The sequence below is a fragment of the Chelmon rostratus genome, chromosome 7, assembly GCF_017976325.1.
Source record: "Chelmon rostratus isolate fCheRos1 chromosome 7, fCheRos1.pri, whole genome shotgun sequence".
In the NCBI taxonomy this organism is placed as follows: domain Eukaryota; kingdom Metazoa; phylum Chordata; class Actinopteri; order Chaetodontiformes; family Chaetodontidae; genus Chelmon; species Chelmon rostratus.
The window spans coordinates 8,876,574-8,894,689 of NC_055664.1; the positions used below are offsets into that span (position 1 = coordinate 8,876,574).

The following is an 18,116-nucleotide window of genomic DNA, read 5'->3' on the forward strand; positions in this document are numbered from 1 at the left end:
CAAAAACAAAAATGTCATCAATTTCCTGTCTTTCAGGCAGCATGTAACTGTACCTCATCAGAGTCCTCAGAGGGAAAGACGCACATAATGATTATCTCTCCTGACAGCTGTCCAGATGCAGACAGAAATCCTGTCACCGAGGCACTGAGAATGACCTGGTGGCTGTTATAGTATGGCAGCGTCTCCTCCCAGCTGCCATCCTGCTCATTCCCTTTCTTCAATGCCCCTCATTGTATTAGGAAGAGGAGGCCCATTCTTACTCACACATCTCTCGTGCTCCTGTTCCTCCAGGGACCAGCCCTGAGGACGTGAAAGTGTTGGGAGAGTTTGGATGTGACACGGCTTCCCCTGGTTTTGGACCTTCCTTCAGCTGCACACATCTCTGCTCTCCAGACGGCACCAATTAAGGCAGGCTTGAGACAAAGAGTTGTGGCAGTATCCGACGACACGACACGCTAGGAGGAAAGGAATACACTGGAGGAGGGGCCTGTGCTTGCTGCAGACGGGCAGAGGACTGCTTGTGAGTATCCTATTGTTCTCATTGTTGTGGGGGAACACATTGACCAGGACAAATGCTGCCCACCCCCCTGCATTTGATGTTCCTAAGTTGAGAACCAGAAAGTATTTCCGAGAAAGAATGCGAGGTATTGATTTCTTTGTTAGAGGAAGCATATTTCTACCCGGAGATGTTTTTCAAATATATGAGAATTGTAACCGCCTGAGGCACAGACAGCCGGGCTGACCTTGACAATCTTGCTTTGTCCTTTCTTTTCACTGTCACTTACATGCCACATGAACAAACACGCAGCTCCCTTATTTATTTCATTTCCTCTACAAGGAAACTAAATTTAAGACACTCTGAGCATCAAAGAATGTGGTTAAAGGTAAAAGGATGCCGATGGAAATACCTCCACTCGCTATCTTTCTTACTCTCTGTCTCACTCTATCACGGCTGTCTTCCTGCCTTCTGTCTCGCTTCTTGTCCAATAGATGTTCCATTTTCACCAGGAAATCCAGTAGAGGAATTAGGTGGAGGACAGAGGCAAAATGATCTGACGGATCCACTTACCGCCGCTGTCTACGATCCCCCTGGCCTCCGATATTATTAGAAGTTGATATATGTGCGGGCTTGGCGCACGGGTGCATGAGGGAGAAGGTTGGGAGGTGAGGAAGACTGGGGTGGGGAGGTGTGACAGCCCAAGAGCCGATGCTGCTGATGACAAAGCCGAGGAAGGAATCTTAAGGTGTGGAGGCAGTAAGTGATGAGATAGTGAGGAGGGGGAGAGAGAGAGAGAGAGAGAGTTAGAGGGGCTTGGCTGTGAAATCGCTTGTATGGCCCGTTGTCTCCTCACTACCAAAGAAAATATGATTTCTTACTGGCAAGCCAAGGCTAAGATGAATCTGAACCTTATGCTCTCATATTGCCTTTTGTCTGGTGCAAACAAACAGATCTATAGGGCTTACATAAAACACAGTGCCCTGGATCACACCACCAGCCACCAGCCAGATGAATTGTAATGACTGTTGTGATCCCCTGACTTTTCATCGAGCTCCATCATCAGGTCAAACTTTTAATGTTCAATATCCAGTGCTTTGATTTCTGACTGAACACCTGCAAAACTAATCATTCCATCAGACATAGCATAACAGTTGCAGTTTGCTTAGGTTTAGGCACAAAAACTACTTGGTTAGGTTTAAGAAAAGATCACAGCTTAAAATATGTGTTATTGTTGCGTACATGACTTATCTTAAGTATCGTGTTGTCCCGGTTTCACATGTTACATGAACAGGGTGAAAGTCTTGTATCCATTTGACTCATCGATCCACTCCACCTTCCTCCATGTGCAGACTTTCTTGCTCTTTATACTACGTCACATGACTTTCCCTTTGCTTCTGTCACAATTGCTATGGCCACGAGTCGTCTCTGCCTAATAATAAAAATAAGTATGGGCTGTGATAACCTACTTGCACAGACAACCCATATAGCCATTTTCCTGGTGAGGACAGGCTGCTAATTACCTGTGTCTGAGAGAAGAAGGCGGAAAACAAAGCCTTCTTGACCAAAAATGCTCAGTACTCAGAGAGGGTGGACAAATGAACATCAGCCTTACAGGGTAATGCGATCCAATAAAACAGTCGTGCAACAAATTTTTAATGTACTTAAGATTTATTTAAGCCTGTTTTTGTTGAAACTGTAGCAAAGAGGTGTTGATTCAACTCAGCGATAGTGTTTGACGATGCAATTACTGATGTTGTTTTATTGGGGTTTGTTATATTGTTGCTCTATTGCATTACGTTAAATGTCTTTGCATGTAATATTCCTGCACACGCAGCTTCACTTTAGGTGGCGGCCAGGCAATCTTCTCGCCCACGCGTGGGTTCGACATGTGAGAACAGACGTGATTCCTTAACGTCTTCTTGATCGTATCTTTATTTACAGTCTCTCCACCGAGCTTAGAGCGAATAGCATATGTTATGTAATAATTTAGATTGCACTCTCAACCCGCTTAATTGGTGTGAGCTGAATTAGCACTGACTAATCAACACAGCAGCCTCTCATCATAGATTTATCGATGGCCATGATTGCTGCCAGGGTGAAATTAACTCTTTCAGTCTGCAGGGAAATGTTGAAGGATGCCTGGCTGCAACGCACACCCTCTCTCACACACAGGCACGCACAAACACACACACACGCACACACACACACACAAACACTGATACTTATATGCAGATGAGACTTGTCTGTTCCTTCTGGCTGTCTCTGTAGAGCTGTCACACATGCTGCGTCTTGGAGCACCAGGAGACCGGGGTTGACTTGAATTAAACTGAGAGGATGTCCTTTCCAGATCTGCAGAGGGCCACAGAGACACATCCGCCCCCAGAGAGAGCCAGTCAAAAAGACAGGGGGAGGGAGAGAGAGAGAGATGAATGGAGGAAGAGAGGAAAAAGAAGGGAGGTTGGAGTTGGGTGGAGAGGAGGAGGAAGTTAATAAAAAAGAGGCTGGAAGAAATGGTCTGTGTGAGCGAGAGAGGGATGGAAGATGAGGTGGAGAAAGAGGAGGACAATAGAATAAAAAGGAGGTAGGGAAGATAAAAAATGTGCGTGGGTGTGTGTGTGTGAGTTTGACAGAGAAAAGAGCAGACACACCTACAATATACTTCCTCTTTCCCCTCTGTTACAGCCAACACTAGCTAAAAATCACGCAGATAAGGTTAAACACAGGCATTCAAATTCAAACTGCATGTTAAACATACAACTTAAATATATATATGAGTAAATTGTTCAGAGTCTGTGATGTAAAAATGTACAGTGTTGGATACGGAGACCGAAACATTCAAAAATGAACTAAATAAATGAGACATTATGAAATACATGATCATATTAATTGCATGTATAGTGTGATCATGAAATTGTGAAATTTCTAAATATTCTAAAATATTACTTTGTCCTGCTGCAACAGAGCCTTTCATGTGATTGTGCTCTGCCCTGTTGGTCTGATTGAATGACAGACAGACACTTGATTGATTAGTTAATCAACAGAAAATATGATGAACTGTTCAGCAGCTTTTGCCACTTTTTAAATGTGAGAATTTGTTAATTTTTCTCTATTTTTGATGTTTTTGTAGACCAATCATTTCATTGATTAATTGAGAATTGTATCAATTATGGAAATAATCATTAGTTGCAGCCCTTCTTGAATTAAATAAGAATCAGTGGCAATAATCATTGTTACTGTGAAAAGGAGTATGGTGAAATTTTATTTTTACTCTCTTTCATTTTGTTAATTTTCTTTTTTATATTCAACACCTTGGGTCTCCATAGGTTGGACATTAACTCAATATCCTGACAGTGTACTGAAAAGACCATACTTGTTATTTAAGATTTCTATGCAATTTTAACCACATGAAATTTGAACGTGTCAGGCTTCTGGTAACAATCCCTATAGTCAGCAATTGAAGGTAATACAGCACCAGCTGCATACAGAGGAGAGACAATTCTGATGTTGTCCTCTATGTGTTAATCTGCCTCAGTCTTTATCACAGCTGCAGCATTCAGAGTAATCTCCTAAACAGTGGTACACTATACCAGTGTCTAAAGCACTAAGCATATACAGAACAGTGCAGTCTATGTTTAGAAGAGATTACAGTAATGTATAACCTGACCTGAGGCTGCAGAGCAGATTTAGAATAGGCCATCATTTTCTATATCTCACCTCCAGGCATTTTTATTAACAGTAAGTGCATTTCCCATTCTGTTCATCCTATGTCTTCGCCATGCCCTGGATGATAAACACTCTAGAGAGCAAAGTTTTTGTAGAACGAGAAATTGGAATATAAATTATTAAATGAGAATGCGCAAAAGCATCCGTTGTATTTTCTCCTTATGCCTGCAAACTAGGCAATCCTTGAACTTCCTGCCTATATTTCAGCTCGGAGATGGGGTGAAGCTTGTTACTCTTAATACAGGGAAGACATTGCTCATCATTGTCGCTCCACCAAATCTACTGTGAGCTCTTCACAGCATTTCATATGCCCTTTGTTGCACGAGCTCTTTGTTCTGTAATGCAGAAATTCCACAGGCGCCGTTTTCTCATTTCAATTTCAGGGCATTAGCTGCTGAATCATTCTCACATTAATGATGAAATTCCAAGCATGACGCATAATCATTGTGTGTGATTACTTACACGGAGGGGGGAAATAAGCAGTTCAAAGATAATAACACACACATTTGGTGGTTTTAGGAAGTGTTTAAATGCATCAATATTTACTTGCTTTTTCCACCTACACTACAATTACATTTGTCCCCCTGGCAGTGTTCTGGAGCATTTATTCTTGCAAGACAAGCAAGTATGCAAGTGGCTGACCTAAAAATATGTGGTGAAGTAGCTGCCCTGAAAATGCTTGGTGAATGAGTTTTTGTGCTTTTTAGTTTATCTGGTATTCCACCAGTCATTTCTCAATGTTTTCTAAACCAAGGCAGACCCTTGAACCTGTAATTAAATCCCGCACCGATTGCTAAATACTGAGGAAATCAATGACTTCTTCTGAAACATGCAAAGCAGAAAACATTGGCAAAAATGTGAGAATTAGTTATTTTTAATATTTCAAAGTGCTCACAGTGCTGTGTGCAGCAGCAGCAGCTTGCAGCAGGTCTGAACTGGGATGCAAAATGCAGAGCATGTGTGCAAGGACACAGATTTCCCAGACATGGGTAATGTTGTCTTGTAAGGTTAGATGGAGAAAAAGTGTTGTGGCATGATGCAATTGATTGCAATTTTATTGTTGCCATGAGAAATGTCTCTTAACGTTTCCCTCTTGAACATTGAATTATTCAGTGCACAGCAACCTGGTTTTGGAGTGTAAACTATTCACAGCGGAGTTACACGGCACAGCTACTGTACAGAACAGAATGCCAAATCGAGATGAAAAACAAGTCTTTCGAGCACACAAAAGGCCAAAATGAGCACGGTAGCCCATTTAAAGTTCAGCATTTGAACAACTCCATTCCACCTAAACCAACATGACCCAAATAAGTGGTTCAGTCTTCCAGACATTTTGGGATTTATCCACAAGCCAGCTGGCTGCAGCACTGTATGGTACCTGCACACAGTGAGCTCCTGCAAGATTAGATAACTAGGAGACTCAGCGAAGTCCTGGGGAATTGTGAAAGTTGGTGTTGAGTTGTCTGATGAAACCCACACACGGACAGACGACATGCAGCCATATGTGTGCGCACAAAATCACAAGCGTAAATATAAACACACCCACTTGCACGCACACACAACTTGGCAGAGCCCGAAGGCGTTTCAAGAGCTTAAATCACCCTGAAGCCCATCAGACCACATCAGTGTGTGAGTGTGTGTCATCAGAAGGCCCTAGGCCAGCCCAACTCGCACCAGTTAACAGGACACAACAGCCTTAAGTAAAGCACAATCCCACAGATTTGCACCATCTCTGTTGGGAAGCAAAGAGTGATACACCAACATTGTCTCACCCTGCAGCTATTCGACCCCAGCAAACCCCTCTGTAGCAATCTTATTGCTCTGTTTTCTAGCTCAGCATGCGGCCATTTTCATTGCCACTGTATGATGTTTAGTGTTTGGGAGGAAAAACAAGGTGTGTTTTTATTCTGTATGATCAGAGCTCTGCGCACTGACTTATAAGTCTAAGTCGTCTAAGTATTTATTTAATTGAGGCTTTGCGCATATAAAACTGCATGGCGCAAAATGGCCTCACAAATTTAATTAGAAACTGATTTTTGTGGATAATCAAGAGCAAACGCATCAGCGTTACCAGAACAGCTTCAACGTGTGAAATGAAACAAAGCCCAGCAAGTGGTGCATATCCAGAAAAGCAACAAGTCCTCCAATGGCAAAACAGGTTGTTTCCAAATCCAAAATCACCCCGACAGTATGAGTACTTTGCTCTAATGGCTCTGGAGCTACTAGGAAAAGACTGCCTTGGGTTACAACAAACCAACGTTGGCTAAAATTTTAGACTAGTGTTAGTGCAGTCTAAATTTTATCTAATGTAAGTTAGACTGTTTTACAAAAGTACAGACTTGATTTAGACCTAAAAAGGTTAGTCAGTTAACGTCTCAGCTCTGCTCCAGTTCTATTTCTGGTGAGGACAGCCTCAGTTAGGAAATGTTCATGTCAATGCCTCAAGTAAGGGCATAACTCTTCAATCATCTATGATCATTGTACAAGCAACATAAAAGAACATTGACTGTGCCAGAAATACGTCTGTTGAACCTGACCAGACAACAAGTCAAACAGAAATTATGGGCAATGTCTATGATGCTAAATCACAATATCATAGTTGCTTGATTTGTATCCCAGGCAACAGTGAACATGTCATCCACAGTGCCTGTGTAGTACCTCTGGGCCAATCAGTAACACCTTGTTTTGGTCTGTAATGGTAGTCACCCCCCTGCTGCAACCAATCAGTGTAACTTTGAAAATTTCCCTGAAAGCCACGACTGAGATGTATCATTATCATCCATATTCTGTGGCTTGTATGTGGATGCACAAGCAAAGGAACAAACAAAGAAATGAACAGATGAAGATCACCAGTAGTGTTCTCTGATTGTATCATACAACACAATGACAGCAGAGAGGCTGATAATGAACAGCAACATTTGAATGTTCTGAGGTTGCCTACCATGACAAAACAAACCAACAAACACACACACACACACACACACACACACACACACAGATCCTGTTTGTGGCGTTAAGACACACACACACACAGAACAAAATATGCAAAAGGAAGCAGTATGAAGGACTACCTTCTGGATGCAGGGATGCGTTGTATTGTTTGTATGTTTGAGTGCACCTCCACTTCTCAGTTCTGCCTCGACTCAGAGCCGCATAAAAATCTATGTGCCGGTCTGAATCGGACTAAGAAGGGAATCAATAGCAAGCCGATAAAAATCCTCACCGATGCTCAGCTAGATATGATTCCATAATGCAACGGCAAGAGAGAAGAGAGAGGGGGTCATTTCTCTGCCCACCGGCATCTCTAAATGCTCATGACAAACTGAGCACAGGAAAGGCAAGGAAAGCACATCCTACTGAAAAGCCCATTTACTCTGCATTCTGCACATTTTCAAAAGAGGATGATGATGCTTTTTATTGAAATGCTGTCGCCACAAAGTTGGCTTTGTTCCTAGAACGATTTATCACATTTGAGAAACAAATTCATTACAAGAAATGTCTTTAAAAAAACTGACAGCACTTGAAAAGTAAACATGGGATGTTTGTTCACATTTACAACATTGGCTAAAAAGAAAGGAAGAAAGACATTGACAGAATGATCACCAATGAAAACTGCAACTCAAACTATTCTAATATTGAAAACATAACAAATGCGGTCAAATACACACTGTATCGTACATTCAAGGGGAAATCTTCCAAACACAGCAAATGATGATGATTCAAGTTAACATTTCACTTATTGCATGATTACAACTCGATGAATGGCTGTGTTAAGCCGATGACCTTTCCTCTTTCTCAGTGTTTATACACCATCCATCCAAATAGAATACTTGTGCTACATTAAAGGTCAAAGGGCCAGAGGGCTCAGTCAAACTTCAGGGTTACACTCATCAAACATCAAACTCACCTCCAAGGGGTCATAAACATATATTACCAACCAAGAAATCTACTTATGATCTGCATTTCAGCACAGTGGAACTGATGAATGTTTTGTGAAAGAACAAGGCTGAAAATATGATCATTATGAAAATCTGCAGGCGGATTGAGATGTTATTCAAATGTGCATGTGTAATATGTATGTAGTGGCATCTGATGTCGAGTAATGAAAGCCAGTGACCGTAAAAACAGCATTACTGCGCTTTAGCATGGAAAGCTGTTTGGAGGATTCATTGTGCAAAGATATGGGTCTTTAAAGCGGAGGAAAAATGGCCTTTGATTTGTGCAATCAGCAGACTTTAAGCAGCGCAAGAAGGCACAGGTTTAGAAAAGAGTGATTGAATGCAACTCTGATAGCACCTGATTATAGCTCAGTCCCATCCATAACCTCCCAATAACTTTGTTATTATCCAGCCCTCCCTTCCTGTGGACTTTACAGCTGGATGGCCTAATTGGAGCCATTTCCACATATAATGTGGCAGCCCCAAGGGGGCTCATTATAGATACTGGGCCGACCCATGTCAACGATTCCTCAGCCACCCCCTCATCAGGGCTCTGTGGTTCAGTCCAGGAACAGATACAGTAGGATTCCTTCAGCCTACAGGCTATTGATCATCCTTAGGAGGGAGCAAAGCCATGCTGGCTTTGGTGTGTGGCTGGGGTAGTGTGTATGTGTGTGTTTGTGTCACTATGGGCACAGGGCTGGGCACAGAGGAAATGACTCACCTCTCATGCACCAAAACTAAACTAAAAGGAACATCATAATGGCTGTTGCAGCTGTCGATGGACTGTAACAGTATAGGACATATGGCTGAGATATGCGCTACACAGCTGGTTCAAATACCGTGAAATTGGAACATGTTCCCGTTTGCCTTCTTGCTGAGAGTTAGATAAAAAGATTGACACTACTCTCATGGACGTCTGGCAAATATAAGGCTACAGCCAGTTAGCCAATTAGCTTAGCACAAACAGTGGGTATGTAGGAAACAAAATCTGCCAACCACCATCTCAAAAAGCTCGCTAATTAACAAAAACCAAAGTGTGGCGGTGTTATAGGGGCTATTTGCTGAAGTATTTCTTGGCCTGGCAAAACGACTTCCTGGAGTCTGGCAACAAGGCAACTCCAAAAAATAACTGTGCACGGCCAAGAAATAGACCACAATTTGTCCTTTCTACACTTTAATTCTTGTAGAGATTAAACAAACAAGATAAAAAAAATTTATTAGTGAGATTTAGAGGTGCTGTTAGGTGGATATTGTTACCTTTGGACAGAACCAGGCTAGCTGTTGTTGTCTTTGTGCTAAACTAAGATAATCAGCTGCTGGCGGATGCTTCATTACTGTTCAGACTTGAGACTGGCATCGATCTTCACATCTACTTCTCCACAGCAAATGAGCATATTTCACAACACGTTATTCTGTTAACAGAAGCCTTTTAGTCATGTTAGCATCCTGCCACTAGCAGTTATCTCAAGTATAGCACTGTGCGCTTGTTAGAGAAGAAAATGTCTGGTTCGGTCTGGCAATGAAAGCTTTTAAAGTTTCATTTGGGATTTGGTTTTGGTGCATCTGGAGTCCTGTCCCTCATTATTATTAGCACTATGACACAGTGCAGTACATGTCTTGCTTATACAGCATCAATGAAGCTGATCTGGTGGCAGCATTGCCTGTGAAGACATGCCGCCAGTCAACGCCGTGTTCTTTATCTCAGCAAAGTCATTGCTCCGTCGAGTCAGTGACACCTCTGTAATGTAGCATCAGCAGACACACAGTCGCTGTGTCAACACTGTTCTGTTGGTGTCATCTTTCTGTGCCCCTGGGTGCTCTTTGAATGCAACTGTGCATGGCTGCATGCAAGCCAGGCAGAGGGACAAATAATAATAGTAGGTGATAAGCAATGATTTGAAAGGCCAGCAAAGCGCAGATTATGAGGGCTCGGCTTTAAATGTCAAAGGTGCCTTGTTTTTACATTGAGCTGGAGACCGTGTTGACTTGCTGCTTCATTAGGCCTGCATTCAACATCATCACTTATTTGACATTTTACCAGAGATCTTAAATGTCAGTGCTTTTATTCAAGAAATGCCGTCTGCGTGAAAGCGGTGCACATGTGCTAAACTGTTTTTAATATAGTATTCGAAATAATTTTGGATTGACAGTTATTTGTTTCCACAGAGTGTGTAATGTGAAACGATTGCATTAGTAGGCAGGTAGCAGTACGCATGTAAGCATACATCACTTTTAGTTGTTTGGACTATAGCCGTTAATGTGTCAACACGTGAGTGCCGATACATCATCTGCGCATATACAGTAATGGGCTTTTAGGATCTCATTGTGTTCAAAGAATACACTGCATGAGGCATGGGATGACTCACATGTGCAGTAAGCAGGGGAAATAAGAACAATAATGATGTATCCACTAATTTTCAAAGCTATTAAAATGAGTCTCTACCACGAATTAGCGGTCTCCTAGGGGCTGTGTTTTACTGACAGATTCAAAGCTAATGACAGCATGTCATACAGGGACATCACACATACCAGCACTCTGACTAATTATGTAATTAAAAAAAAACACCAGAGATGGACATGAGCAAAGTGGCAGCTGTGTTTAGTCCATAATTGTTATGTGCCAAGTTCTTCTGCCTCTACATCAGACATATCCTTATACTCTACTTATCCTGGGGAAGGTTTTGCTGAGCATGCATGTCTTCCTGCAGCATTTTCCTGATTCAAATTCACACGCAGCAACGCTACACACACTTGACGCCTTAGAGCCACCCAGTTCTCTCGTGTTGTTCATGGAGCTCAACTTCATTTTTCCCCTCTGGCTCCTACCTGAGGCTACTGGTGTCCCTGTCATTTTTCATACCACCAGTCCTTCCAATCTCAGTTTCCCCTCTTCATGGCATTCATGATGCAGATTAAATCAAGAATTAAAATATTTTTGCAGTAAAATTCAACTCTACAATTAAACTTTACAAATTCAATCTGATGCCCAACAGTTCTGATCTACTGTCAAGCAAACAGTGGGTTATTTAAGAAAGACTCTCCTTCTTGTCTCTTCATTTTTCCTGTCTATTTACACCAATTATTTCCCAGCTAAAACAAAACTCATGGCTACACTGTCACTTCATTGGATTGAATCCCATAGGTTTAATTAGCGATGATCAGATTCATAATTATATATATTTTGCCTTCACAAGGGCGTATAATTGGGGGACTGCGACGCAGGAAAATCTTTCATCAGAGAAATCCATGGTCCATGGTCTCATTAAGGAAGTCAGAGCTCAGTAAAACCAGCATGTTGAAGTCTGAGAGAGAGAAGGTGCAGGAGAGAGTTGAACACCTAAGGTTCCACTCAGGAAGCAGGCTTTAATTAGCTAATGAATCTGGGAGCTCCCTCTGCCAACCTTTGACCTTATACTGTGGCATAATAGGCCTGTTCACAGTGCGAGACGTGTCACATGCGGTTGAAATCAATGCCCTGTACACCAAAAATGATTTTAATGAGATAAACGCTGTGCTTTCCCTTTTATTGTTAGGATCTGTTGAAGTCCACATTCATGAATCATTCCTGGAGACTCTCCAAAGGTTGTAATGCATTGATTTAGTGTCATTTTCAACAAAAGCCTCGGCTTTATGATTGATATTGCTTGTCATGTTGATGGTACACAAAGGATCCAATGACATTTTCTAATTTACAGCATAACCAAACCTCTAATGGCAGCAGTGGGAAAACAGCTAGACCATGTGTTATTTCAACCCAGATTCCAAAGCAGTTGGGACACGGTGTAAATACATAAATAAAACATTTGCCATTTCTTTTTGACTTACACACACCGGAAAACAGTACACAGACAATACATTTAATGCTTTACCTCATCAACTGATTTTGGTGCCCGCAACAAAGGAACAAAGAAGATGCTGATGCCAATGTCAAGTCATTATTAGACACCTATAGCCAGTTAGCTTACCTTAGCATAAATACAGCTAGCCTGACTCCATCCAAAGGGAACAAAATCTGACTTTGAAAACAGTCATCAGTTGCCAGTTTAGGCAACAAACCTAAAATATCAAACGTTCATTTTTACAATTTTGTACGGATTAAACAAACAAGATATTAGCATGTCATTTAGTGTAACTAGTGATAGAGGTGAAGGTAGGAAGGCTAGCTATTTCCCTGTTTCCAGTCTTTGCGCTAAGATAAGATAAGCTAAGCTAAGTAGCTGCCTGCCGTAGCTCCATATCCAAAGCACAAGTGTGGTATAATCTTCTCACAACAACGCAACAAGTATTTTGAAAAGTCAAAAATGCAAGTCTGAGATAATCCTTTGATTTGATGGAGTTAACACCTTCCAAGTCCAATCTACAGGAAACGTATTAGTTTAGTATTTCATACTCTGACTGTTATCCTCAGCTGATTCATAATCAGGTGCAGCTTTTAGCAGACAGAATGAGGAGAAACTATGCGACAGTGCTGTTATTACTCCCATCTCCTCCTGTGGTCACCCCAAGATGACATCTCCCTTAACACCATGCTGATCAGAGCTGAGCTGTGATGACCCAACATGGCAGGTCCAGGTCTCAGTGGCACCCTCTGCAATCCTGGCAGGGCTCCTTCAGTCTGCTCAGCCAGCTGTGAGAGGCTGCATGGTGCTCCCGGGTCTAGCATTGGAAATGTGCCGTGGGTGAGCCAAACTATAAATTAGTCAGGATAAGTTAAGGGCAGACGGCGCTAGGCTATCCCCTGCAGTTATCAGCAGAGAGGAACCTGCCGGAAGGTTGATGCTCCTAAATCTTTTATCACTGCTGAGGCAGCCTGATCCAGGCATGGACTGGGGCCATCAATCAGGGCCAAAGCTCACAGCTAATGGGTTATTCAAGTTTTCCTGAAAATGAAACAGCCATCCTCGTCGAAATCGAGCATGAGAAGCAGCACTTGCTGCCACACTAATTGTTGCAGCAAACAGCATTCACTGTGATTGGGCTAACTGGCCTTGTGCTCTGCAAATAGTGAAAATCTGGAAGATTAAAGGTTTATATCTGTTAATCCCGCTTCAGATCCTCTTTGATTACTAATCACTGCATGAATTATTACCATTGTCAAATCAACCAGCTAGTTGGAATCCCAGTCAGAATGATTTAAGTTAAACTCAAGAATATCACACGATTGTTAACAACATACAGTAGCTGCCTTTCCTCTCGCAGGCACCCCCAGTATTCATACAGTAGTTGCCTTCCCTGCATTGCTATTATTAGCTCGACTCAATGCAGGCAGTTGTTTCATGAGGAGAGGATCAAATTTTGAAGAGACTCTCTCCACGGCAGGTGTGAATTGGATTGATGGGACAAGTAACACAAAACCAGTGTGAAGGCGACCTTTCATTGAACCTAAAGCTGGAGTATGAATGGTAGCATAGCAAACACAAGCAAGGCAGACCTAAAAGATCTTCCCATTTAAACAGAGGAAATATTTCCTCCAACACAAATCACATGATCCATGATAGCTTTTTTTTAATGCCCGTTTTAATTCCAAGAACTTTAAACACTCTCGCTCACATTTTGAAAAGCGAAATTGCCAACTCTGCTCAAGATTTCAAATTAACATTGTACAGTGTGTCATCAGTTCCCCCTCTGCCCACAAATGAGTTTCATTAGTCTGTGAGAAAAAGACAATCAAGAAGATTCAAACTGCCTCAGTGCACCCCAGTCTTTAAAAGACAACATTGTTCTCAACTGTACCGGTGAGGCAACCTCTAATTGTTTCTTTTTTTGTCCAATATATTTTACAGTTTCTCCGTCTGAGTGGAAAAACAAACTAATACACTAAGCCTATAAATGCAATGAGTTTAATGAATATGCTACATTTACACACTTACGGAAATTTGACATTAAAGGTCCTTGAGAGGTTGTCATTTCTGAGACGGAGAAGTATTACATTTCTATTACGCTTCACACACAGATGCAGAATGTGTACACATATATGACGGCATGTATAGTGTGCCACTTGTAGTGCTTTGCATTGTTCCTACCTGTCCATGACGCATTTAAGTGTGCAACATCGTACGTTGTCAATTTACATCGAAGCGCACCAGCCACCAAGCCACATGCCTGTACATTTATTAGACGCTGTGATGCTTCTGTAACGATTCAGTGCAATGAAATCCGAAACCTGGACTATGTGAGAGGCAAAATGTCAGAGAAAGCCTAGACAAATCACCTGCTCCTGGGCTACTGTACTTCAAAAGCAATTAAGCCTGTTTGAATCAATGCCCTCAGATTCAAAATTCACTTTTAATGACACCTCTAGGCGAAGCTGTTTTTTGGGGCTGTGACAGTAACATCAATAATGATCTATTACAGCGACTTGTCTTCTAAGGTTCCCCAGATATCCATGAACGCTGTTCTGGGCTTTACCAAGTTGGTCTGAGACCAATGAATTTAAAAAATGAATGCGAACGATTGGACATACCAGGACACACTATCTACAGAGAGCCTCTCTTCCCTGCCAGCTGGAAAGTACATCAAAATATTGCCACAAAGCAAGCAAAGAAAATATGATGTTATTATTGGTCCCCGGGAAATGGGAGATGGTCTTGGCCAAGGGAGCTCAGAAGTCAGGACCAGACTGGTTTACAAACTTGGAAACTCTCCCCTGCTTAGTCTTTGAAATCTCAGCTTCACAAATCTGAGGGAGAGAGGGCAGAGAAAGAGGGAGAGCCTGTCAGTGCTGACCTGATGCCACTGACATACTAGTAATAAATTATCAAAGGTTGCTGTCCGGTGCCTATTTAAGTTTGCTTTTAACATGTAACATATTTCAAAATGTAATGTTAAAATGTAATGCAAATATATTTTAATGAAGAGAGCACATTATTTTGTTCAATGATAATTTGATTTCACATAAAGACTTGTTTCTCTGGAGACTGATGCTAAACTGAATGGACTAAATTTGGAGAGGCAGTAACTGTTTCCAGTTAGAAGAATTTACTTAACTTAATGTCAGTCTATGAGCTTTTTATGCCGTCAGCCATGGCCAGAGGCAATATATTTTCGGGTTGTCCGTATGTATATCCGTACCTCCCATTCTTGTGAAAGCCTTGAGAAAATCTGCTCAAATTTAGCACAAATTTTCAAGGTCAAAGGTCACCATGACCACCCACAACATATTTTGGCCATAACTCAAGAGTTCATTATTAATTCTGAAAAAAATGTCGCACAAATGCCTCATTAATAAAATAATGAAATTATGGCGATTCATATCCAAAAGGTCAAAGATCAACTTCACTGTGACATAAAAAAAAAACACTTTTCTGGGCATTATTCAACGACGTAGCTCAGGAACAGAAGGGCAGATTGTGATATTTCACATTTGGTCAGATACTAAATTGGTGACACTAATCTTGGGCGTCCACCTTGAAACTGCTGATTACATAGATTCTGTGCTGTTGGCTTGGAGATGTGTGTGAAGCATCCACGTTTTAAAATGCGTAGCTTCTCTGCAGCAACATCCATAGCTGAAGCATTGTAGTCCATCACAAGCTCATTGGTTTAGCTGAAACTGAGCTTCAGATTATTGTTGTTGTACCATGTGATGAATCAGTCCTCTGGAAAAACAGTCTCTAAGTGAAGACTGCATGTTTCTCACTGGAAATTATTCACTGGAACAGCCAATAACAGTAAGTTTCAGTATCACGTCAAGTTCCGTACTTGACAACTGGGCTATTTCTATGACAAAAAAAAAGGAAATTTGATCGTCTAAGGACGACCATGAGATTGATGAAAGCCTCAGGCAAAAACTGGTATGTGTATCTTAGTATCATAAATGAATTTCATTATTAGCATCACCAGCAGAATACAAACATGCCATGTGTCATGTTGAAGAAAAAAACATGGCAGATTCCACAAGAAACTGTGTTCACAGTATATGATATGGAATAAATTCATCGAACTTTCTCCCAAAAAAGTCACTTGGAGCCTTTCTTGTTCCAATTGCTGCCTGATGAATCCTCACAAGGTTTATTGTTAAAGAATAAAACATATTCTCTGCAAGAAATAAAGCTAGATTAATGAGGCACTCTATGTCCTCATTTAATAGCTTGGAGGAGATACATATAAGGTACACACTACAATATGGTGTTATTATTTAAAGGCAATGCTAGTTGGGTCTAAAAATGTTCAGATTTTTAAGTGGTTAGAATTTACTCTGTAAGTACAACAGAGCGAGGTGTCAAAGTAAGTGAAAGAGCTGTTCTTTGTTTCAGATTTGTGCACTGCAGAAAGCCTGTTTTGCATTCCCAAAGAACTCAGTTACAGGAAGGCTTTGAGTTAAGATTAGTGAGAGATCTGAGGAAATAAAACCATATAAGCCGCGAGCCGCAACAATAGGGGAATTGCTGCTGAAGCTGAGTAAAGACGTGTGAACTCATAGATGCTTCCGCTGTATATTTTGCTGTAATCATAAAATCATGATAGCAAAATCAATGATTGTACCCACGGCACAAACCCACAACAGTTTGTCCCCCCCCTTCTCACCTTTCGGGGGTAATGGTGTTAGTTCAACAATCAGTACAACAATTTCCACACGTGGCATTGTTTCTGTGATTCTTTATTAATCAGCAGCAGGTGTTCTCGTCACAGCTGGTTAACTCATGCTGATGTGAAAGGCTGTCAAGCCTCGTCGTCTGCCATTGGCTGCTACAGTCTGCGGTGCGTGCTCTTGCCACATCACACAGTTCAGGTGCCACAGACACAAACAGGCCACCTGGGTGCTCGTGTGGTGCAGGGGTGTCGCTACCAGTCCCTCTTTGCATAGATGTCTGTTGGCGTTGCCAATTAGCTTCTATTTCACTGCCTGTTGAGCAGAGATGCAGGAAAAGTTCTACATTAGAATGACAAAGCACATTAGAGTGAAATTGATTCGAGGATGTAGATATAGAGGACCTAGAAACCTTTAGTATTGGTTTTTGTGTACGTGTGCATCTATCATCCACATCAAGTGCTGTGCAGCTGTGTGAGTCTGCAGCAATGCTAGCAGGTCTGTGAGGCTGTACTTATTAGGTACAACTGTGCTTGAGCTAAATAACACTAGCATGCAAGCATTCTTACAATGACAATGCACAGATGCTGATGTTTAGCAGGTATAGTTTTTACCGTCTTAGTTGCTAAATAGCACAGCTGAGGCTGATGGAAATGTTATAGATTTGGCAGATATCCTGTCCTCCTTTAAGCTATTCCACTAGCTAAAGATGTAAAGGAAATAAATAGGCTAATTTCAACATGAATCTTCCTTTAAAAAAGATGCTGTTCTTGCAAGACCAAACTCAGCTCAAATGTGTAAACAACTCTGTGCCGAATAAGAAATCTAAACTTTTAATGAATGCATACATATCACAGAACAAGCATTTTTAGCTTGGTTCATTCTGCGCATACCAGCAGTATGAGTTCCAGCTCCCTTCAGCTGGCTCCGCTTACCACATAGTTTTGTTTATTCCAAACATTTTCTTTCAAAAATGTTTTGCGCCGAGATGCTGCAGTGGCCTGTCGGAGGGTCTGAGATTTTGGCAGGTTGTTGTACTGCATTGTGTTTCCTTCTGTTTAGCTCCATCACTATGCATAGAGGAGGGGGGGGGGGTGTTGTGCAGAAATCAGAGCGACAACACTGTCATTGCGAGTTTGCATGCATGACAGTACCTGGCAGCAATTGTAAAGTCTTTCCATCGCTGCTGTTTAGTTATTTTTTCTGTCACTATAGCACTTGCTTGTCGCTGTCATACTTTAAAAAGCAAATACTGCAGAAGCTGCACAAACCCATGAGGACCGTTTCTGGTATTCATCTTTTATTCCCTTTTCCACACAACTGACGTCAACCCTCAGATGCGTGATCCTTCCGTTTGAGAAATTGGACAATGAGTCAGGGCAATCTGAAAATAGATTGTGTTGAAATTTTGTGCGCATCAAGC

General features: G+C 41.6%; 1 protein-coding gene across 1 annotated transcript in view; it reads left to right on the forward strand.

Moving 5' to 3' along the window:
* Positions 1-407: 407 nt before the first annotated feature.
* The window catches only part of b3gat1a (beta-1,3-glucuronyltransferase 1 (glucuronosyltransferase P) a), a 32,401-nt gene continuing 14,692 nt past the window's right edge, over positions 408-18,116 (forward strand). Inside the window, exon 1 of the mRNA XM_041940525.1 lies at positions 408-520. The gene's annotated coding sequence lies outside the window, so the exon portion shown is untranslated. The remainder of the gene's footprint in view (positions 521-18,116) is intronic.